The sequence below is a fragment of the Vicugna pacos genome, chromosome 8 (genome assembly GCF_048564905.1).
Source record: "Vicugna pacos chromosome 8, VicPac4, whole genome shotgun sequence".
Taxonomy (NCBI): Eukaryota; Metazoa; Chordata; class Mammalia; order Artiodactyla; family Camelidae; genus Vicugna; species Vicugna pacos.
The window spans coordinates 4,193,030-4,218,417 of record NC_132994.1 but is presented as its reverse complement, the minus strand read 5'-3'; the positions used below and the strand labels follow the sequence as shown (position 1 = coordinate 4,218,417).

Genomic DNA, 25,388 nt, shown 5'->3' with positions numbered 1-25,388 from the left:
CCTCTGTCTCCTTTCTCTCTCTCTTAGTCTTTCTGAAAGTTTAGACTAGACTTTAAATAAACAACGTATTCAAGGACACAATAACTGTTAAAGCTGCTAGAAAAATCAACATAAAACATGGAGCAGCGTTTCATAAAAACAAGGGAAAATGATTTTAATCTAAAGGTAGAAGTGAATGGCTTTAAAAGTGTGGGGATTTGTGCAACATAAGTAGATTTATGTTATTTTAATAAAATTAGTTCTGTATAGGAATACCTATGCTCTGATTATATTTTTTCTAAAGCGTGACAGTTTGATTGAGATTCTGCAACCAGAAGGTGTCCTGTTAGCTGAGGCAGACAGCCTGCCTCACCCCATCACCCGTTCCCACCCTGGCTCGGGGAGTCAGGAACATCCACGCTCAGCAGCAGTGTCCGTATACCTTTGCTGCAGCAGCAGGGGGCAGCTGAGCCCCTCCAACTGAGGATTCTGTTTCCCTGGCTTGCTTATTTGTCTGAAGTCAATTCACTTGCCTCCATCAGCTCTCACCTCCTGGTTATTGATTTTGACTGACATTTAGTTCAACATGTTATCAATTCTCTTAGTCATCTCAAGAAGAGAGAAGGGAGCAGAGGTGCCCTAACCATTACGCATCACATCAACCCAAGACAGCTTCAGGTCGACTGGTCCACAGACAGCAGCCCACGTACATGGAAGTGTTTTTCTTAGCGCTGCTTCGGCCACAGCGGCAGTCACGGAAAAGTTAGCTCATGCATCAGGAAGTATAATCAAAGACCTAATCCTTTTTTATTGTTGTTCATTTATTTATTTACTTGTCCTGAATTGTTTTTTTAATTTTAAAAAAAAAATTTAATTGAAATATAGTCGTTTTACATTAGCTTCTGGTATACAGCATATTTTTTTCTCTCTACTGCAACCAGGTGCCTCCTCCCAGCCTCGTCATCTTGCCATGAGATAAATAATTAACACTCAGCAAAATACAGAAGGACATGATTTTGAAATGGTTAAATATTACTCAGAAAGTCAGCAAGTATAACCATGCAGGCTATATGAAAAAATTTAAGAGGCAGAGACAAGGTACATTTTGTTTTGTCTTATAAATGCTGATCAGTTCCATAAGGGGATGGTAGATAGAACCACTGCTTTGAAGTGACCCTAAGTCCGGGTGAAATAGATGCCCATCACCTCGATCGCCTGAGGCTAGATTAAGGAGCGGGTTGAACTGTCAATATTGCATAATCCTTTCAGTAGAGTGAGAAAGCATTGCGTTATATGAGTAAAGTAAGTGCGCTTCAGAGCACTTGTTGCATTATTTGAACCATTTCTAGTTTGAACCCTGACTTTCGTCCAATTTCTCCTAAATTCTAGACCAGCATTTCTAATTACCTAATGAGGCAACTTAGAGGTCTGAACCTGTTCCTCTTTCAGTATGACCTGCCTCTCTTCAAGGCAGAATCAACCGTGTTGTTGTGAGATGTTTGAAGGTGGAGGTTATATCGAATTCAGCTTTGTATTTCTAGTATTTTTTTTCCCAAAGTAGAAAGGAGGCAAGCAGATGTCATCAGATACCCAGACTCTGAAATGATTCCATGAAGTACCAGAAGAAATTAATTAGTTTGTAACTTGCACACTTAAGGTTAGTGTAAGATTCACCTCTGAAAGCAAAACCTTGGCATTAAAGGATAAGAAGACAAGCATTAGCCACCAGCTCGGAAGCCTGTATAGGTGAGTTTATAGTCAGGACAGATAAACACTCAGAACAGGTCCCCAGGCAAGGGATAAATTAAGATACTTATTCCATTAACCAGGCATTCATCAAGCACTTCTTATGGGCAAGTCACTATTCGAAGACCGATGAATAAGACATAGTCGCTGAACTCTGGAAATGTCTATTTAAGGGGGAGGCATAGCACCTATCACAATTATAAGTGGATAATTTTCCAAGTCTGTTTCTCTTTTTAGTTTCAAAGCTCTGTGAGGACCAGGATTTTCCTTTCCTAGCAGCCAGCACAGTGCCTGGCGTATATAAGGCATTCCGCAGATCCTTGTGGAATGAATGAGTCACTCTGATACCGGGCGGAGGGGGTCATCCCCTTTCAGTGCCCACCATCCCTCCACCCTCAGCCCCTCATCTCTTCCTGGACCATTGAAAGGCTCCTCCCTCATCACTCAAATCTCTTCCGCAAGCCTTCTTTCACGCTGCCACTAGAGGGACCTTTCTAAGACCAGACTCGATCCTGCTTCAAATTCTTCACGTCATGTAAGAGATTAAAGGATCTCTTGGTCATGGAGAGCCTTTTGAAATTCTGATGAAAGCCGCGGGACGTTTTCCCACTTACCTGCATCTGCTGCGTGAGATTTTGTACCCAGTTTCTAGGTGTTGATGAAGGCCACTTCCTAAGCCTGATAGAGGTCTGGGAACTCTCACGGAAGAGTCCCAAGACGAAATACAATGTGTCTAGTAGGACACAAGCCATCTGTCACTTCTGTGTCATCCTCTGGCACAACCCTCAATCCCATTTTACACAGCAGCCACACCACGCTCTTCTGGACCCGTGCATCTTCCTGACTTGGTGCTCTCATCTCGTAACCCCATCCCTTATCTGCTCGGTGAGCCTTAACCCCCTTCAAAACCAAGCTCGCATTAGCCCCTCTTCCAGGAAGTCTCCTTCAACAGGCCCTAATAAAAAGCATCCCTTATCTCCCCGGGTTACCTCCGGTCCTTCCACATATTTCTGAGGTTGCTCATCTTTATTATAATCATCGTTACTCACATGTCACTCCTAAAAACTCTAGAAATATTGCTACTACTACTAATGATATTGGCTAGTGTTTATTCTGAAAAAAATATAATTGCACAAGGCCCTGTTCTAACCATTTTATACACATAACATAATTTAAATCTCACAAAACTCAATGAGGTAGGTATTATTTTTATCTACATTTTATAGTTGAAATACTGGGGTGCAAAAACCAGGGCACAAAAGTTACATTTTAAGTTTTATCTGAAAACGTGCTTATTAAAATGAGTGGAATCAAAATGCAGTATTAGGTACAGCAGCAGCTCAGGGAGCCACATTCAATACCTTGTAGTGACCCTATAATGAAAAAGAATCTGAAAAGGAAGCTATGTGTGTGCAGGTGTGTCTGAAGCATCATGCTGTGCAACCAGAGAGTGACACAACATTGTAAATCGATTGTGCTACAATAAAAAAATTTAAAAAAATAAAAATAACTTGATATCAATGGGAAAAAAGAAATAGCAGCAAACTACTGAAACAATACCATCATTTACCCTCTCACTGCACTTGGAAATTTACCTTACGTTGTCACTGATGTTAATCATGTTTCATCAAGGCAGGTGTTAGCGTCCATCTTTACCAGTGGGAGAAGAGCATCCCCTGTTAGCCCCTTTACAGACTTCTGTGCAGTCCAAACACAGAACAGATCAGCCTCCAGAAGACGTCTAGGAGGGGCTGGTCTGTGGGTGAAGACAGTGAAGACAGGAGTTTTGGAGTTTCGGCAACTCCTGTTGCTCGGAGAAAGGGTGTTAACTAAGGAAGGTTACTTAGCCTCTCAGACCCCCACAATGAAGAGGACCATGATGTGGTCTCATAGTCTCACCCTGCAGATCACATATTCTCACTCTGAACTTTTTAGATTCACAAACTTGAATGTTAGTGCCTCAAGGAATCATCAGTTTTTAGAATATTTATTCAATTTCAACAAATTCATCAGAAGCCAGTATATAAAAATGACAGTGATACTTTATTAATTCATCAGCCATTCACTGATAAGTCCATTCACTTCTTGTCATATCTGCATGAGAAGTTACTTCATAATGAAAGGATTGCCAGGACACACAGATCAGAGCTGTGGCAGCTGGTGGAACAATTTTCCAACAAACACTAAGTACATATATATGCCACTCACTGCACTGAAGAACACAACAGTGACCAAAAAGAGACAGCATCTATGCTCACAGATGTTAAATACCAGGGTGGCATCATTAGGTCCTGTGTACCTGTCCTTCCATCTGCTTTATAGGGACAACCTTGTCATGTGCTAATAGTGATGGCAAGGAGCCCTCCTGGGAACAGGACAATCAGCTCTCAGTCAGTGTTTGCTCCCTGACTGTCCCTTCTCAGTCAATGCTCTGTTGCTGATAACGAGTCCACTTTAGATTTAAGAAATTCTCTCTTATCAATTAATCTGCTTCAAAGGAAGCAAGACTACACAGTGGAAAAAAAGACAGTCTCTTCAATAAGTGGTGCTGGGAAAACTGGACAGCTAAGTGTAAAAGAATGAAATTATGACATTCTCTAAAACTATATAGAAAAATAAATTCAAAATGAATTAAAGTCCTAAGTGTAAGACTGGAAATCATAAAACTCCTAGAGCAAAACATAAGCGGAATACTCTTCGACATAAATCATAGCAGTATTTTTTTGGATCTGTCTCCTAAAGCAAAGGAAATAAAAGCAAAAATAAATAAATGGAACCTAATTAAACTTAAAAACTTTTGCACAGCAAAGGAAACCATCTACAGAATGAAAAGATAACCTAGTGAATGGGAGAAAATATTTGCAAATGATATGACTGATAAGGAATTAATATCCCCAATACATAAACAACTCATACAACTCAGCATCAAAAAAACCAAAGAACCCAATTTAAAAATGGGCAGAAGACCTGAGTAGACATTTTTTTCCAAAGAGAAAATGCCTTTGGATGGCCAACAGGCACACGAAAAGATGCTCGGCATCACAAATCATCAGGGAAATGCAAATCAAAACCACAATGAGATGTCACCTCACACCCGACAGAACAGCTAACAAATGTTGGCAAGGATGTGAAGAAAAGGGAACATTTGTGTGCTGTTGGTAGGAATGCAAACTGGTGCAGCCATGGTGGAAAGCAGTATGAAGGTTTCTCAAAACACTTGAACTAGACCTACCATATGACCCAGCAGATCCAATCCTGGGTATATATGCAAAAAAAAAAACAAACCCACTAACTCAAATAGATACGTGCACTATAATGTTCATAGAAGATAACGCTATGTTATTTACAATTACCAAGATATGGGAGCAACCTATGTGTCCATCAACAAATGACTGGATAAAGAAGATGTGGTATACATATACAATGGAGTACTACTCAGCCATAAAAAAGAATAAAAGTATGCCATTTGCAGCAACGTGGATGGACTTGGAGGGTATTATACCTGGTAAAATAAGTCAGACAGAGAAAGACAAATACTGTATGACATCACTTGTATGTGGAACCTAGTGAATATAACAAAAAAGGAGCGGACTCACAGAGAACAAATGAGTGGTTATCAGTGGGGAGAGTGAAAGCAGAAGGGGTCCTATAGGAGTAGGAGATTAAGAAGTACCAAGTATTATGTCTGAAATAAGCTACAAAGATATATTTTACAATATAGGGAACATAGCTAATATATTATAATAACTATAAACAGTATAACCTTTAAAAATTGTGACTCATTATATTGTACACCTGTAACATATAATATTGTACAGCAACTGTATTCAGTAAAAAAATATATATATATATTAAAAAAGAGATTTTTTTTTTTAGTTTGTTCTGTCTTTGTAGGGGGGTAATTACGTTTTATTTATTTAGTTGTTTGTTTATTTATTTTTAATGAAGGTACTGGGGATTGAACCCAGGACCTCGTGCATGTTAAGCACATGCTCTACCACTGAGCTATACCCTCACCCCAAGAAATTGTTTCTGGAGCGATGTTTATGTTAACAATCAGATTATACTCAAGTCTTGGACTGATGTCATTCTATCTCTTTTTTGCATATCTCTCTATTCTGTTTCGTGCTTATTTCGAGTTTAGCTTTCAGAGAGCGAGAAGCCTTGCTTCTAGAACTGTGTTTCTGCACATGTTTGCAAATTGACAAATAGATCATTATGTCTATAGCTTACAATACAGAGAGAATAATTCAAAAATGTAGCTTAGAGCCAAATGAGGAGGATTTTGAGGACCAGTATAAGCAATAGGATCTTTATTCTGTATTTGGTGCAAAGTCATGGCGGGTTTTAGAATGGAGTGATGTAATCAGATATGAATTTTTAGAGGGTACAAACTTCAGGACAAAAATTCAGCTATACAAGATAAAAACTTTCTTTTTCTCAAGCTGATCCTAATTCCTATTTCATGCCTCCATCCCTCTGGCATATAGAACTTCATCCCAATTGTTTTAGGATCATCCACTGCCTGTTCCTGGATTTCCTTGCCAGACGTTGAAATTCAGTAACTTGGGTTTTTCTGGTGGTTTTCATCATGCCAGTTTTATTTTATTTTATTTTTTTTTATTGAAGTACAGCCAGTTACAATGTATCAGTTTCTGATGTACAGAACAACGTCCCAGTCATACATATATTGTACCAGTTTTAAATGTCTTCCTGGCTAGGAGGCTGATACATTTCCCCAGCTATGTTTGTGAATGTAAGAACGGAAGGGACTTGGCTGGCTAACCAGACGCCAGAGTTCTCTCCAGCAGGTGCAGAAGCTGCACCATGGAAATGGCCAGTCAGCCGGTATTGGAGCCAGACAGAGGGTTTCAGTCAGGCTCCAGAGTTCAGTTCCACGGGCCGGGACGTGCAGCATTGAGATGGTTCATGAGATGGTTCATCCTTAATGAGTTTCCCACCACAGTGGAATTTTTCCGTGTGCCCACGAAGGGCTCAGAGAAATAGCTAGCAGGAAGTCGGATTTAGAGTGACCTCTCCATCCAGAGTGAGGGACAACGCATGATCTGCTCATGTTAAGAGATTATTTACATCCCTGCAACTTGAATGCTGAATTAAGGCACGTATGAGAAATTTATTTTTAGAAAATCAAAGAAATTTGACATCCTCTAGACCTAACTATGTAGCCTGAAATTCTGACGTGCTGCAAAGTTTAGAGTCCAATAAACTACGACCCAGTGACTATTAAGGAATGTTGTTTAATCAGTGGAAAGTTATAATATGCTACAAACTAGGTCTGAGTTTAATTTCACCAGTTAAAAAGCAGTTTCGGACCAATATGACTCTAGTTATCTGAATAATTAAGTGTAGAATTAAAAGCAGAATTCTAGCATGAGTAAACAAATTCTATGGAGAAACAACAAAGGTAAATGACTGGTTAGCGTTGGGCATGCTTATTACCCAAATACTCACTGTCCCCAGATAGTAAATACCCAAGTTATAATGACGATACTGGAGAACCGAAGGTTGCTTAAAGGAAAAATGTGACCCAATAAAGTAGTGATCTATAAGCCAATCCCCAGTAAAACAGCCTCCTCAGTTCACAGTAACATTTAATCCCCACCGGTTCAATCAAAGCCTTTCACCAGTCAGTCTCTCACTGATTATCACTCATATTGAATCTCCAACTTCACATTTAATTCTGACGCAATTCCATTGCAAACTGGAATTTCAAATTTTGTAGGACTGGATTCCATGAAGTTTCTGTAAATAAAGTAGTAGGAATCACTCGATCTCATACCAGAATTATTGGCAGAATAACATTTTGCTCTATCTTAATTTCTTGTTGGAAAAATCAGCATTCGATTCAGTTTTCAGTGGTTATAAGAATCCATGTATTGTTGAATTACAAACTAAATTATTAAAATAAGCACATCATAAATTATTTTGTTTTACTCTAAGATAACATCTCAATTTAACTTGTTGTATAATATTTGCCATGGAAATGTGGTATGTTGCAAAGGGATTCGCTTTCACTTTCAGTTGCCTTTTCTGGTCCTGTAATGAGTAAATGCTGTACTGAGTAAATGCTGTACTAAATAAAGCAGCTGAAAGTTTACGCAGGAAAAAAGACAGTTCCTCTGTAGCCATTCTGTCTACGGCACAAATATACTTTAAAAAGAAGCAAATAGCATTGGAGGAGAAACTAGGTCAGATGGATGGATTGGGGAAACAGTACCCACTTATCATAAATCCTCATTATACAGTTTTACAACTGACTCCTAGAAATGCAGCTTATTTTGAAATAACGTCACCCACATTTAGCAAGTAGCTAGGTTCTCATGGCATACGTGATGTGCTCCATGGAACATCTATTAGAGTTTCCTTACCTAGTCTTATTTTCTTTGCTCATTTATCTTACTTATTTTAAATTTATGTTGTGCAGTGCTGTAAGCTCTCTGCAAACATATGTGTGCTAGAAATTAAATAAATCAAATCCAATAGGTGTTAAGGACCTTATAAAATGTCTATAGGTTGAATCTGCTGCCAGTGATAGTTTTGACCTTAGGCATAAACAAGATCTGGGGGAAATCTAAACAAAGAATATAGTCTGTAACAATCAGTTTTCAGTTTAAGGCTCTGGAAGGTTTAACCTTGTCTAACGCAGCGGCTCGTGAACTTTTTCGGGCATCTATGGCCGGTGAAATGAGCATTTACAGTTTGACCTTGGACCGGAGTATATTGTACAGTCCTGGGGTCCTTGGCTGGCTAAGTGCAGAAGAACTCAGGATTGGCTAGATGGTTCTCTGGTGCACTCCTGCAATCTAATAATTCTACCAGGAAGTCAGCTCATGGCGATTTCTGAGTACCACTGATGAGGGGAAGTTGACCCTAAAGAGAAGCTCTGGATGGATTTCCTTTACTCAGCTCTTAAGGGGCCCCGGAACATTTTCCTAGTGTTTTCGACTGAATTGCTTTGAGACACTCAAAAGTCATTTTCCAAATTTTTATAATATGGCCAAGTCTATGACTTTTTCCCTTGGACCATTTTCAGTTTAAGTGGATGTGGAAAATAGAGCATTTTGCTAAAAAGTGTCTACATCTAGATGCTTTGACTGAGGTGGATTCTTAACTGCCTGCTTTTAGCTTTCATAGGAAATGTTTGGTTTTGTTTTTTCTGCCATTTTATCACTTTCACAATCCCTCAGGCCCTTGTTTTCCCTTTAGTACTCACACTCTCATTTCTCAGTCTTTCTTCTAGAAGAGGCCTTTGGTTTCTCACTGCAGCACTGAACGTGTTCTCTCATCCACAGATATTGTGTTAAAGTCCTATGACGGCCAAGGGACTAAGGGGAGATACTGAGGTTCAGAAGCAAAACTTCTGACCAGAAATAAAAGCATGCAGAGATGTTAAAACATGTAAACAGTCGATCATAATACCTAACAAAAGGTGTTCCCTGCCACAGAACTGGGCAGGTCAAGTTGTACAGTAGTCAGGGAAGGGGACAGTGTGGCCCCCAGTGGGAGAGGTATCTTGTTGCGGCTTCGTGTAAGAGACGGCACTGGAGCAAGGGCCTGAGAAGTGAGTAGGGAGTGGTGCTGGGTGTGGCAGTCAAGCCCATCACTTACATGTGGCTCAGGGTCTCCTGGAGGTAGGTAGGGCAAGTCGAGGTGGAGCGTCTTAGAAAGACGATGTGGCAGTCAAGCCCATCACTTATATGTACAGCGTAATTAATGTTTCAGTCGTACATGAACATACGTATATTCCTTTTCATATTCTTTTTCATTATAGGTTAATACAAGATACTGAACATAGTTCCCTGTGCTGTACAGAAGAGGCTTGTTTATTTATTTTATATACAGTAGTGTGTATCTGCAAATATAAAATTCCCAATTTATCCGTTCTCACTCCTTCTCCCCTCTGGTGACCATAATTTTGTTTTCTTTGTCTGTGAGTCTCTTTCTGTTTTGTAAATGAGTTCATTTGTGTCTTTTTTATTTTTTTTTATATTTGATTCCACATATGAGTGATATCATACGGTATTTTTCTTTTTCTTTCTGGCCTACTTCACTCTAGAATTAATTTTAATCTTATTTTTCATTTAACTCAATATATCTTAAAATATTAACACTTAACATGTAATCAATGTAAGACTTATTAAGGAGATATTTGAATTCTCTCTTTCATACTAAGTCTTAGAAACCCAGTGTGTATTTTGTGCTCACAGCTCATATCAGTTTCTACTAGCTAACTCTCAAGCGCTGCATAATCGCATGTAGCTGGTGACTCCCATATTGGACAGTGTGGTTATTAACTTGGATTGATTATAGTTAATGGGGACAAGAAATAAAGAAAATAAGTTGAGGAAAACTAGGAAGTAACACTCTTTTTGATCAACATGGGCATGTTGTCTGATTCAGATTGAGAAACATGTGCAACCCACAGACTGACCTGCCCAACTTCTCCTTGTCCTGCTCTGGGAACTATTCTGATTGTTAGCAAGGGATCCATAGCTCCCACCCACAGTGCATTCACTTAGAGGCAAGGTGACTCAACTCTTGGTTCTATAAGGGTACATATGACTTAGGTCCATGCCTTCAGTCTCTTCCCCTGGACATAGTTATTGGTTATGACCAATGAGATTGGAGGAGACATTTTCTGGGATGTATAGGAAAGGTGCTTCCTCTCTCTGTTGAGAAAGCAACCTCTTTCTCTCCTCCCCTCCTCGTTTTATGGATGTGAACAAAGGACTCTTAAGCACCCATCTTGTAACTACTCAGGGAGCAAGCCTGAAGAAAAAATACAGAGAGCTCTTGGTTACATCAGTAAGCCTCAGAGTCCGTCTAACTTTGTATCCCATGGGAGACATTGCTACCCACAACTCATTGTCCTCTTTTTCCTTAGTAATGGATCATGACCACGATATTTGATTCTGGCACACTGCCACACAGAATTAACACTATGTTTCCTGGCCCTCTTTGAAGTGAGGTATGGCCATGTGACTAAATCTGGCCAGTGGGATGCAAGCGGAAGTGTTACATATGACTTCCTGGCGGTCCTGTACTTCATGGCTTGAGCTGTAGCAGCTTTCTTGACCATGCTGTGACCTTGAGGTTGGAGGTTGTCTGCTGAGGACAGTAGAGCAGAATGATCAGAGCTGGAGTTCTTTGTAAGATCCTACAAATCACTCTTAACCACCTAAGCTTCTATATCACTTTTAATCACATTTCTTTTACATGAGAGAGAGGTGAATGTCTATATTTCTTTTCAACCACTGATATTTTGAGTCTTTTATATTATAGACCAGGTAAACCTCTGTTTAATCATGCCCTTCCTCTGATGGTGCATCAGTGACCTACACAGACAAGGTCCACTAAGAGGGAAAGAAAGATAATAAATGAGTAATCAAGCAGAGGAGAGACTTTTCAGCAGAGAGAAGGGCTGCTCTGTACAGGTTGGAAGGTCTCTTGGAGCTGTGGCCTGCAGGATAACCAGGAGCCCAGCACAGAAGGTCTGGTCTCAGCACGCCAGGCTGAGAGAGCAGGCAGAACAGGGGGCCTGATAGAAACAGGAAGAAAGGCAGTGTGTCTGGAACACACTGAGGGAATAGAGACAGGTGTTCTTAGTTTGGGCCAGACCAGAGAGGACCCTCTAGCCTAGAAGAACTATTTGAATTCTTTCCTAAGGGGACTGAGAAGCCACCAAGTAATTTTGTAAATAGGAGACTGAATGGTCTAGCTTTTCAGTTAACTTTTTATTTTCCTATCATTTATATTTTGAGGGATCACTTTGTGGGTAAGATAGGAACAAGAAAACCATCTGCAGTAGAAAGTGAGGAATGATGGTGGTTTGGACTAAGATGGTGGCAAGAGATGAAGATGGACACGTGTGTTTTTATACAATGAAAGCATCAGGTGAACGGAAGGGCTTTCCAATAGTTAAATAACCTTGTAGCGTTGATTTTTCTTTCTTTCTGATTTAAGTCATTACTGCTCTTTGTCATTACCTAACAGAGAGCAGGTCCTGGAAGGAGCGGGAGAAATACGGAATAAATAATGGTGGATAAAGGTGGATAAAGGCGGATAAAGGTGGCCAGGGGCTGGAATAGGGTGGGAATCACAGTGCTTCTAGGAGAAATTTCAAGCACATAGAGCAAATGGAACAATACTGGGAGCACCCAAAGGGCTGGTGGCCAGGAGGGAAGAAGGGGATAAAGCAGAAAGCAAGGGTGGATATGGGAGAAAGGGCATTTGCTCATGCCAAAGTTGTTTCTAAGCCCTTCTTGCAGAAAATACATTAGCTCATAGGCTGACAGTTCCAGAGAACTGGAGAAAGGGATTTTTGTCACTCACTGATAAATCATAAAACTCTCCTTTTTTTTTTAAATGGCTCATTTAGTGTTACTGATGTTTTATTTATGATATATATCCTTTATGCATTCTCTTCCTTTATAATATATCTCTTTTTAAAAGATAGAACTGCATACTGACAGTTGAGCTCAGAAACTCAACTTTTCATTTAAATAAATTTTATTTTTGAAAACTTATAAAGGTGCTATGTATGCACTGTAAAAATATCTAAGATGTAAAGCTATGTAGAGTTGAAAATATTCATAATTCCATTACCTAGTGGCTAAATTCCCTTTGAATTTTTTGAAGAGTTTTATACATTTGAGATCATACCATTTAGTTTCCTTTATTTCATGTACATTATCAAATAAATAAAGTCCCGTGTTTTAAAAATATTTCATTAAGGTGTTTTTAAGGAAATAGATTTCTCTAAATATTTTTAGTTTGAATATTTAATAAGTATTTTAGTTGCATGACTATGACTTAGTTTCCTCATCCCTTCCCTAGAACTTGAATCTTTCGATTATTTTCAATCTTTCACTATAATAAGTAAGATTGAGATACTATCTTTCTGCACAAACTGTCTTCAAAACTATTTCCTCAGGTTGGAGTCCCACATGAAGATTTCCCAATACCTGCAAACTGGATTTGGTTTCTGCCTAAACTGGGCATCTTTTCATCTGGTCAGTGCTTAAATGACCCATAAAGCCACTTCGATATCTTCCAAGAACCGCCATCTCAAACAGTACTCACTCCATACTACTGAGTCAAATGTGTAGGCTCTGTTAAGCCTCTATGGAATTATCCTTGACTCTGTAATTCTTCCTCCCCTTTTCAGTTTGGCTAATTCTTGTACATTCTGCTTCTGCCCTGGGCCTCAGATCAAGCCTCCCTCTTTATTCTCACTGCTGCGACTCTAGTCAAGACCTGGGTAACAAGTGGATCATAATTCCACAGCAGTCCCCAGTCTCCCTGATCCTTCCTCCTTCCACTCAGGTCAATCCTATAAAGACACTACTTCCAGACTACCCTTCCTCAAATACGTCTCTGAAACCACTTCTCTGCTCAAGAGCCTTCTCAGTGGCTCAGCACCAACCACTTGACTAAATACCAATGCTTCACCCTGATAGTTAAAGACCAAATGGCTCCTGGTAGATTTTCCAGTGTTCTTTCCAGGTCCCCTATCTACATACTGCAGGTTCCAGTCTGTGTGTGGAACATGGCCCGTTACATACATCATGCTTCTGCCAAGCACTGTGATGAATCCAAGACTTCCCCTACTTGCAGTCTATTAGGTTAGTCTCTGACAGTTTCACGGACACCGGGAGGCTACATGAGCCTCCTGGAACCGAGACAAAGGACAGTCTATTGTTCAATGCAAAGTGGGAGACAGATTGTCAGTGTTTTTGGTTTCAGCTCCTCAAGCCCCACTGCACATAGTTCGTCACAAGAAGAGCTAGATGCACTGGTGCTCAAGGTGGGTTGCGTTACAGGAGAGAAGGGGCTTCACTCGAGCTTAGGAAACTTGGATATTTCATACTCAACAGGGAGATTTCTTGTCTGTTACTCCAAAGGGAGAGACTCTTCATTTGCAACAGATTCCAGAAAAGAAATGGCAATCCGTGGTTTGCTCCCAAGCTGTACAGAAATGTGACAGACGTAGGGAGAATTATGCCCAACAGTTCCCAGCTTCCTTCCTCTGCCTAGAATGCCATTTTTCCAAAAGCTTTGTTTTATTAATAATTATCCATCTGCAAAGGCCATTTAAAACAATTTATCTTAAAACTGCTCTCATGTAGCCAGAAATATAGTCTCCCTTTTTTGACTGTCCAGAGCACTGTCTTTATACCTCTTCTGTTTCATTACATTTACATTTTACTGTAGTCCTTTAGCCAACTAGATTTTTGTAGTTGAAAAGATTGATAATTTCTTGTGTTTAGGGGCAATCGTACTTAGCATTGTGTTTCCATTTGTACCTAGAGAAGATAGACAGTGAACAATTAAATTCTATAAAATTCTATGATTCAATAAGAGGACTTTCGTGGCAGATGTTCATCACCAGATTTTCCAACCTCTGTAATTCTGACAGGGAAATATAGAAATAACCACGTATTTGGCAGGAAGCAAGAACTGACAATGAAAAAATGCACACACACACACAGATGTGCACGTGAGGCAGGAAGGATCTTAAAGAGATGTGTGTAAAACAGAGATGTGAGTAATTCAAAATCACAAGTGTAGACTCTGACATAGAGAAAAGTTGCAAAGTAGGTATAAGAAAACCAGCTAGGAGAGGGAAGATGAGCATGGAATTGCATGTTGAAGCAGAAATCTAGCTGAGGAATCCTAAGCTAAGATCCTGCAGCTGAGGACCCTAGGCTGCCTTGAACGCTGAACTGTGGACCATATTTCAGTGATGGTCTTGGTTCTTCACTATTTGGTTCTGTTCATCCCAGTTGGCCTGGGACTCTTCTCTGGGCTGAGAGTCATTTGCTCCTTATTTTTCCTGTAACCACCATTATTTGAGGCAATCTGAATGAGTCACTGCCCCCTTACAATTGCAAGAGCCTCGCATAGAAGCAAATTGGATATAATGTACCAGTGGTGTGATGGTCAGTGTCTAACTACTCTCCAGAGGTAAAAGGTCCTCGTTAGCATTTGTCGATTTCCATGGTGGAAATACTCCTACTAGACTTATTTCAAGCTACCAGCATCACTTTACAAACATGACGTTTGTAACATTATGTCATGTACAATTTGTGCATTTCATTTTGTAGCAGTACAGAAGGAAGAGGTGTCTTCGTGAGCCTATACGAACTGGCCCCAGCACACCACTGAATCAAACATTAAACCTTGGCATACAGCTCTGTTTTGTTTTTTTTTTTTTCCCTAATCTTTCCTTGTAATATTCAGTAACTACTTTCTGAGTGATCGCTTTAAAAAATCTGATATTACTGTTATGTGGATGTTATCCCCCTCACTCTAGTATTTTATGCCTATTAATTTATAGGACAGTTTAACTTCCTTTTGTATTTCAGAAGCTACATGTTACTTTATGTTTATATTTTTCTATAACCATATGCACTCTATGTTTGCCATAGTTTTGGTTAAATTTGAAATCACTTAGTGCCTTTTGAATTGTTGTATTATAAAATCTGCTTGACTTACTTTGAAATTGAGAGTCTTCAAATGAAATGGAAAAACCTATAAGTACTTCTGTCTTAAATTGTCCTACACGATATACATTGATTTGAAGTTATCGTGGTACTTTCCTTTCCGTTGTGTCTCTTTATAAGCAGAATGGACTCTGAACTTACGAAATAGAAAATAATTTAGAATTATTGGAGTGCTTTGGGGTTTTAGGAAACCTTCATTCTTTCAAATTGGAATTCCAATTTGTGAAGTGCTCCAGTGAGTTTAAATTGTTGAATGCAGTAGACTCAAGATTATGGTGTAGAGTTCTGTACCAAAGAAGGAGTAAAAATCCTTCAGCTACTTCTAAGAGGACATGGCTAGATTATTAATTTCTTTTTTTCCCTCAATCTGCAGTTATGAATTTACATGATACATGTGAAGAATAAAAAGAGATCCATGTTGTAATCTTTAATGTTAACTCATATCCTGAAATTCTGATTCCCCCAAGATATGAGTATTATATTAGACTTTCTGAAATTCTTGAAGAGATAGGAATGAAAATAAACTTTGTAGGTTCAAACAAACTCATTTTTATGGAGGGAGACATTCTGATATTACCTCTCATGCCCTATGGATATGGACAATGTGAAAAAAAAGTGTGCCCTTTATCTTCCATATCATTATGATAACAGTTATTATTATGAAAAATTAACTAACACAACAATTTTGTTCCCAATGGAATAAAAATAGATTCACAAAAGCCAGTGTAATAACCCTAGAAAATGTTAAGGTATGTAGACAAAGGAGAGTAACATTTTTTTAATCTTCGTAAATCAAATAACAGTTGAAGCTGGTGGCCATGACAGTTTATGTTTGTCCATGGATTCAGCAATTTCAGAACACTTCCTCCTCCTAATAACCTTAACAAATCATGATGGAAACCAGTGGCTCTTTTTAGGTCCATCCGTTGCAAGAACATGGGACGCCATTCACCGACTTCCTGCACCACTCCCATCATTTGGTACACGTGTCCTACGTGCCGTGCCGTAAGAAACAGAAAAATTAATGCAATAGTTTGTCTTTTCTCCTATGACTTGGGGGAAAACATCAATGTAATTTTTCTTCCCTCCAACCCAATTAAAAACCAACTAATACCATCATAGCTACTGCCACCATCAACAAAAAGTGTAACCAATTAAAAATAATGGGCAAGAAGAAAACCTAGACAGACCAGAACATTAATCTGTGTGTGTACATTAGTTGTACTTGGAGTTTTGTAATTTTTTGTCGCACATAGAATTTCCCTGTCCTAAAACATTTGTCAAATACAAAAGCAGCATTATTTTTATTTTTAAAATTATAGACTGGACTAATATTACTGCCTCACTGGAAGAATTTGACCTTTTAAGTTATATTTCTACCTTAGTGGTTTCTTTTTTTTTTTTTTAAGAGAAAGTGTGCATGGATCTGTGGAAAGGAAAACTGATATTTTTATATGAACTTAAAAGAACCACCACTAATGAAAGGGGAATTAATGTAAATGAAAATGTTCTGAAAAATATCCTTGTTATTCTAAATTCACAATTTGCTTGGGACCTATTTGTTGTGGTAGGAAATAATATGCCCTAAAACTAACTTGACGATTACTTGAGAATTCACTTTGAAAATGTCTGATTTTGAAGTTTTTAATTACATTCTTCATACACAGTGGAGATAAAAGATTGTTCTCTGTATGACAATGATACTTTGGCATTAAGCACAAGGAGACATCCATGCATGATACCCACGTAGACTTGTCGAAGAATTCACATCCTCAGTTGATTGTTTTATTTTTTATTATTACATGAATTCTTTTATTTTATTTTTTTCCCCTAAACTGGGATTAGCCTTCCTTCCTTAGAGGAAAATAGCACGTATAAGAGAAGAAGGGTGGTACATTTACATTCACTTGTGAGGCCATTTTGGAAGTTGAGTTTAATGAAAATTCAAGAACCTTTAATTGTCCTGCACGTATAACCTGCCTCGTCAAAATACTGTTGGCAGAATGCAGAAGAGAAAAGAACATAGCATGAAGCTCTTCTTACAGATGTACAGGCTTTAATTCGCCGATGTGTTGCTTACAAGTGTTGACTGTAACTCTTCTTGGCCACAGGACTGATAGGAAAGTGCATAAACCCTCCACATCTTTCCGGGAAGGAAAACTACTGCGTAATTGAGGCACCAGGTTAGACCAGACCCTGGGACATTTTCAGCACAGCACAGCACAGCACAGCACACGGCACATGAGTGTTAGTACCAGGCAGGGTACACTTTCTTAAAATTTCTGCTTTCGTTTTATCTACCGCTATTCACACTGTTTGCCCCCTGAATAGCGAAATGCTTTCTGAACTCTTAAAGGACTACACTCCTTCTTATCACTTCTTTTACAAGAAGCATATGCTGATCCTATTTCATGAGACTCTATTTAGGTTCTCTATTCGTGTGACTGACAGAAATGAAATGTGTGTGTGCGCCTTATCTTTCAAAGGCAGAACCTACTTATCGTTGAAATTTGGGGATGCAAAGAGACGATGACTTCTGTGTGCTCTGAGAAGCAATTGGCATATTGTGAACTCTCAAATGTTAAATGACAGCCCTATACATGAATCTGGCATCTGATGCATTTTGAATTTTAATTTTCCAGGAAAATATCTTTGTCTAAGATGTCTCTCTATCAGTAGCAAACACATCAAGTCAGAATGGACCAAAAGGACTGCAGTAGTCAAGCAGAGTGAATGAGAAGGGAAATTAGAATTCTAGATTTTAAAATATGCATGGTAAGTGTGTGTATGTGTGCACACGTGTGTGCACATGTGTGCACGCACCTGTGCCAGTAGGTGAGAGGGTGATCACTTAGCCTTGTTGGACGGAGAGTTCTTCTACAGAGAGACTTGGGTAAAGCCTGCTCAGAGGGTAAGTGATGCTGGGTATGCTCCACTCCAATTCAAGTAATTCTTCCAATGCGCCACAGAATTTAAAAAGCAACAAAACAATTGTCAGCTGGCTCTCAACCCTTTACTGATAAAATGAAACTTCTTAGGTTATCTTTGTCCTTGGCCACAACTAGACAAATAGGTCCCATGCTTCTGAGGTTAAGAGTAACGGAGCTAGGGGCAAAGTGGAGCTCAGTGGTAGAGCACATGCTTAGCACGCACAGGGTCCTGGGTTCGATCCCCAATACCTCCATTGATCAAAAAAAAAAAAAGAGTAATAGAGCTAAACACGTTTTATTCATCTCTCATAGAAACAAAGAGTGGCGCTGACTATTGCCCCTCAGACATTTGGAATCAGCAGTGAGGATGGGACACACGCTTCCTTCAGCAGGAGCTCCGTTTCTCCCATCATCACCATTCCTCTTTATTCCCTACCCAGTGCCGAACGAGAATGCAAGAAAAAAAAATTGCTTGGCACAGAGTAAAAGTTCGATCACTCTTTTTAATAAAGATTTTGATAAATAACTAAACAGAATACATTTAAATCTCCAGTTTATTGTATTAATCTTGAACTTCTGTGTCTTCCAATCTGCCCCTTGGACCTAGACCAGACTGTAACTGAGTTTCCGTCTGTAGAAGTAAGAAAAAGCCAGAGCCAGTGCTCGTCCATGTCTGAGCTTATGTGTGTGTATGTGTACATTTATTTCAACCCAGTTGTGCTATTATTACCAATTTCTTGGACCTCTAATCCCGTGTATGCTCAGTGCAAGATTTTTTTAAGAAGATATTCAGCTGAATTGATGTTTCAATATCCAGGTTCAACCCTGAGAGAACAATAATTAGAATGATAATTAGGATGGTAAAATGATAACATTTGAAATGTGTTTTTTTTTCTTTCTGATTTTCCTTCATTCTTTTCTGAAATTATAAAAAAGGAATCAAAAGCAGTATGTACTTCTTTGTCGCTTTTCTGTCGCTTTGTATTTTGCAGTGGTGGGGGATTGAGGGAGTACGATGGAAAGAGAATTATAACACTTGTGTTTTGCTTAAAATTTTTTTCTAGGTAATTGTTTAAGTAACAACTTTAGAACAACAACCAAAAATTAAGATATTTACCTATAATGTTAAGTCTGAAGCCTTAAGGGCCAAAGACAAGATTTTTACCTGATACAAGACTTAGGGTGGTGACAGCTGCCGACATGTATTGTGAGGCTGCCCAGTGATTTTACAAGAGGACATCTGTGTAATGATGGTTTCTGGTAGGACTAGTGGACTGTACCTGTGTTAGTTCAGATCTTTACTGAATGATGTTTTTATCATCAAAGTGAAATTATACGGCTTATGTCATATTCAAGTAATTTCAAGCAGTAATGGACCATCAACAATAATCTCACGTAGGACTGTCCATATTGTGACTTCTCATCCCCTTTGAAGTTGTGGCCCGGTGAGTTTCTGTTTCCTGGAGCTTAGCTAATTTCAAAGCAGGATGGAAATCAGTTACCTCAGTTGCAGCGCAAATCGAAGAAGGGTGTTGTCTAAGGCAGATCGTCTACGTATGGGGACTTTCAAAAGCCCGCCTTTCCATGAAACTCCCACCACTTTTGACAGAGCGGGCTCTCTAGAGGAGGCTGGAGGCACAGACGATGTGAAAGGGGAAACGCTGCGAGAGATACAGACTGAGCCAGCGCTGGCTGGTCACCAGGCTCCGCTGGACCAGAGAGTCCTGACATCAGCAAAAAGTCGGGAGTACCTGGCTGCTGTCAAGTCCCTTTAATGTGGGATCAGTCAGAAAGTAAATTATTCTATAGCTTGTCCAAGTGATGACTAAACTGCCGGTTAACTAAAAGAACTCAAACTGATTCTTTTCACCAGCTATGTTGAGATACGATTTCTTTTGCAAGACTCCCCCCTTTCTCAAGTGTCTATTCTCAGAAAGCTGTTCTGTGACTGGTATTGCCTTGTTCTGGGTGTGCTGGAGCAGGGACCGAGGGCCAGATTCAGGGGATTATCATTTCAATAAAACTACAAAGTTGTTTTCTTGTTTTCTTGCTTTTTACCCCCATAGAAAAAGAAATACTCTCCATGAAATGCCTTCTGCTCTGGGAATTACTGTCCACGAAATATGTTAAGGCCATTTTCACTTATGTCTCCCTCCTGGAGTCTCCTTTTTCTAGGTTATGATTCATGACTTTTTGCAACAGATACAGTTTTGGGTGCCATTGTGTGTCTCAGACCATAATATTAAAAGCAAGAAACATAAAGCTCATTCAAAAATATCTGAGTGTCTGGGATGAATCATTTTTTTAAAATTTTTACAATTACAACAGACAAATTTGTTTGGAATGGACACATTTGGATAAGCCATTTGTCTCCATTTGCCTTTATTGGACTGCACAAATAACTGAAATGTAATTATAAATGCTTCTTTATAGGTAATAAAATTAAGCCTATGCAGTAAAATAAAAATAATATCACAAATGCTCTTTGGTATTTTGGTAAGTTTTTGGATTTAGTGGAATAGGAGGTACTTCTGTGTTCTTCCTTCAGAGTCGCTCTGGGAAATGATGTCTATTTAAATTAACATCATTTCTTCTGGAGAACTGGGTGCGCCCTACAAACACTTAGAAATGAAAGCAAAACGACAGTTCCACAATTTGGAGATAATATTTGAACGTCAGAAACTGTCCAGTTTATCAGTAACTTCCTTTTCTCTTGTGAAATCAGAAATGAGCCTTGAAAGGTTCATTCCTGACCCCCAGAGGGTCAATTTTTGCGAACTCTTCACCTAAAAATTATTATCGGTTCAACTATGTTTTGATGTTTTGCATTTACACCAGCGCTTTTCATGCTTACAATTCTTTCTGCTGTTTGTCCACAATGGTGCTGTTTCATAAAGGTTTTGCATCAGCAGTGAGCGATTTCAGGATTTGCTATTGACTCAGCACAAGAAAAGGCATAAACATCTTTGATTATTGCTTCGTAAGGAATGTCATGGAATTATTAATGGGACTACAACCAGAGTTAACACATATTAATATTCATATTCGTTTCTGTGGAAAAGAATTCTGTCTGGTGAAAATGCCATTAAGTTCAATATGATTCTCCTTAGGGAATTCCTCTGAGTTATAAATAGGCATATCTATTATAATTTAGGCCGATTTCTGCAAAAGTGAGTCAGCAGTTGACCTTAGACTGATCATCAGTAACAGCCTAGTCTCTTTATAAAATACATACCGCATATTGAATCTTATTTACTAGTAGCACAAAATAATCTTATTTTAGCACAGAGAGATCCTCTGAAGAATATAATCGTATTAACGTTGTATATTTAACAATGCTACTGAGTTTAGGAAATGCCTTCATATATTTCATTGCAACAAGTATTACCACACCCTTGAAGTGAAATATTGCTAGCCTCCAAATATTAAGAATCTTACTTGAGATGATACAGTTATTCGTGGGGGATCAAAGACTGAAACCCATGACTTGCTGCTCCAAGTTAAATGTTTTTTCCAGTCCACCTTGCTGCAAACGCTTCTGGGACAACTGTGAGGGAATGTGTTTTCATCTCAGTCTAGAGAAGAGGATTTAAAACTAGGTTGCAGGGAGCGAGTGAAGGGCCACTTGGCGGGGCAGGTCCTGGTGATCTAACAATTTTATCTTTAATCTTAGCTCCAGGACTTCTGGCATATAAGTACTCTCTCATCCACAGTAGAAAATGGTAAAAAGGTTCTAAAACTTGGGAGTCTTTCAATGATTTGTTTTTCTTATTTCAAAGAAGACCAGGCAAGGTTATCCTTTTCTTTGTGTGTGTGGTGCTTATCTCTTCTTAGAAGATCTTGCTTATATTTTGAAAGACTTATCTATGTTCCTTTCATAGGTTTTTATTCATTAGAGAGGAATTTTCAAGGGCCTATTATGTTCTACACTAAAGTTGGTAAGAATGATACCAGATGAACATGACCAACACATCCCCAACCCCCAGAGACCTTTTATCTACACATATTTGTCTTCGCTTTTCACTGCTGACTGCAGCATTCTGCTACAAATTTAGTTAGTTTTGGGAGGAAACATATACTTGGCTAAGTTATTATTTTCCTAGAACTTCTATGGGGCCATTGATGTTAATGATCACTCGTCTTCTTGTGTTTCGATGTCATGAGTCCAAAAAAACCACCAAGTTAAGTTACCTTACACTAGATGTCTCTTTGCTTTTAAAGCAAGACTTGAATTTACTCTTCGAGATTCTCGTGGGAAGAACTCTCTGCTAGTTTTCCCAGACTGCCCACTCCTACCTTCTGTTGTCCATCCCACCGCCCGTGTCCCTCTGCAGACCTGTCCTGTCTTCCTCTGACTCAGCAATCCCACTTCTGCCCCCTCCGTCTTCTTCTCCGAGAGCAGTGCTGTGAGGCAGCCTGATGGCGAGATTGCAGGCACTTGCGAGAAAAAAAAATACCTGAAACAAAAACAGTGCTCTGTGATTTTATGAGCCTTGTTTGCACTCATTGTCTTGGTAAGGAGAATTTTGTGAAGGACTCTATTCTTGGAGGCTGATGTACTTTGGTGTCTGTACTTTCTCTCAAGCCTCTCTTCTCAGCTCAATGTCATACAAAATCGGGAGAGAGAAAGACAGAGAGGAAGAGAGGCAGAGAGAGCGAGGTGGGGACATCAAGATGTTGGTTCACCTTTCCTGACACTGCGAGGCCACATTTAAGAGCCCCGGCAGAGCAAGCATCCTGCAGGAGGAAGAACACTGTTTGTAGATGGGGACACCTGGGCTCTGCCTCGGACCAGCTGTGTGATGTTTGCAAAGCCACTTAACCCTCCGGATCTTAGTTTCCCACCTAGAGAGTCAGATGAGAACCTTCTAGATAATAACCTATTTCAAGTAAGTCAGAGGATTACTCTGTGAAGTGAGGGAATAGAAGAGCCGTGTGAGCTGTGAAATACAGCACCGATCAAGATGACTTTATTTCCGGACCTGAACCAGGGGACCCCCAGGTCCAGTCTGAAAGGACAAAGAAAGGAGCTGAGGCTGTGGCTTGTTTTCCCTTGGCCTGAGCTGCTTGTTTTGATCTGTCTTCTCCATCCGCTGTATTCATTTCGTTTTCACGTTTTCTTCTTCCCATCCTTCTTCTTACCTGTCTCTGTAAATCTTCAAACTAGTGAGTTCCGTGTTGGATTTTCTCTTCTTTCTCCATTTACCTCAGGAGTTGCTATAAATATCTAAAATAAAATAAATGTGGATTCATTTTTAATTCTTTTGAATGAAAGTCATATGACATCTGGTGAAGGAATGGAAAGGAAGCTGGCTCAAAACCAAAGAGCAGCGGGACTTAGCGTCTCCAAACAGGCTGGCGCTGAGGGTGTGTGGGGTCGTCCGTAACGGGGCTTGCACAGCACTTCGGAAGGCGCTCTGCCCCCACGGGGGACCCATGCATGGCGGCAATGGTGATGCTGGCGGGGCTGTACCATTGCTGAGGAGGCCTTTATCTGTGGGCCTGCATGCCCTCACTACATCCTCTTCAGGTTTTCCAGAAGGAAGCCCAGCAGAACTTCTCAGTAACCCTCTGGTTCCTTCTGGATAAGGGCATAGTTTGGCCGCTTAAGGCTAAGAGGTAAATTCATGTTGACTCCCATTCTCTGTTGCCCAGATGGTGTCTGAGTGTGTGACACTGGGCCCGATGGGAGGTGAGTTAGCAGCTTCTAGGTCTGGTTCCGCTGTGTATGAGTCACGTGGTGGTGATCAGCGCTCTCACCTCTAGTTAGGTTAGCCTCTTACCTGCGCTAGAAGGATTGATGCTCAAAAATAGACTTTGTTATTCTTAGAGACTGTAAGGCGTGATGTTTAAGAGCGGAGCTTCCGGGGCGGCGCTGCCTGGGGTGAGACCAACTCCATGCTTACTGGCTGCGTGGCCTCGGGCGCGTAGCTCCTCTGGATTCACTACGGCGAATTCTAATAACAGTACATAATAATAATCAAGTGATAATAATCGTACTAACAAGATGTTGAGACTCTGACGTGCTGTTACACGTGAAGTGTTGAGAGTAGGGCCTGGCACATAGCACACACCCAATACATGTTAGCGGTCAATTTTTCTTTTATCTTGTGGACCAGTGGCTGGATTTCATTGCCAGAGGTGGGTGTTTGTTTATAGAGGAAGTTCGTGTAGCAGTGGACCCAGAGAGAGAGAGAGAGACCCCCAAACGTCCTAGGAACTGAGGGACCAGCCACCCCACTTACACCTGCTTTTCACTGGATCTTTGGAAACATCAGACTTGAACTTTTTTTTGGTTTTCAGGGCTTTACTGATGGACATATTTCAGAGTGGTACAAATGGCAGACACTTTTCTCCAAAACTTAAGAGATAGTCTGGGTCTTCACAGAGCTTGAGGCAGTGGAAAGCCTGGATTCCACCCATCATTCTTCACCCCCATTCTTCTTCCCACACCTTCTCGCCTCCTGTCAGGGAGGTCAGGTGTTCATTTATTGGTTTTATATTGGGAGAAACCAATTCACAAAGAGGTTTTATATACACAGGGCCAGACAGGGCCAGACTGGACCACAGAACTGAATCCTAGCTGCTCTCACAGCCCATCTCTCAGTCCCTGGTCTCGACTATCTTTCTAAACACCAATTTAGATAAACTCCCTTTTCTTTATGCTTTACCGAGTTATAAATATGTTACAAGGTCTTATTTATCTTTTGAAATTTAAAGTTTAGGGAACAACTATTGATTTCAAAGGAGTAATGAATATTCTGCTGATCTAAGTTGTATACCAGCCAGAGAATCACAAATTACTTCTGAACAGAAGTTCCCCTTCCTCCTACGATGTGTATAAGGTAATGCATCAGTATGTAAACTCATAAACTTGTGCGTAACAGACATCTCCTCCCTTGTTAGTCTCGTGGGAATTAAAGTCTCAACTAAAGTTCCATGTAGAAACGGATCTGACATGTCGGTCTTCATAAAATGTCCAACAGGTCAACTTTATTGAGTGTGTGTGTTAGGGCAGCCGTAACAACACACCACAGGCTGGCTGGCTTAAACAACAGACATTTATTTATCGCAGGTCTGGAGGCTGGAAGCCTGAGATCAAGGTGTAAGCAGATTTGGTCTCTCCTGAGATCTTTCTCTTTGGCCAGTAAACAGCCTGCTCCTTACTGTGTCCTGACACGGCTTTTCCTCTGTGCCTGCAGCCCCG

At 39.9% G+C, this 25,388-nt stretch overlaps 1 protein-coding gene and 1 non-coding gene across 2 annotated transcripts in view; one reads left to right on the top strand and one right to left on the bottom strand.

Moving 5' to 3' along the window:
• ADGRB3 (adhesion G protein-coupled receptor B3) overlaps positions 1–25,388 on the top strand; it is a 684,888-nt gene that overhangs the window by 476,967 nt on the left and 182,533 nt on the right. The window lies entirely within an intron of this gene.
• Positions 5,669–5,740, bottom strand: TRNAV-AAC (transfer RNA valine (anticodon AAC)). Its single transcript has one exon. It is a non-coding gene; the product is annotated as a tRNA-Val (tRNA).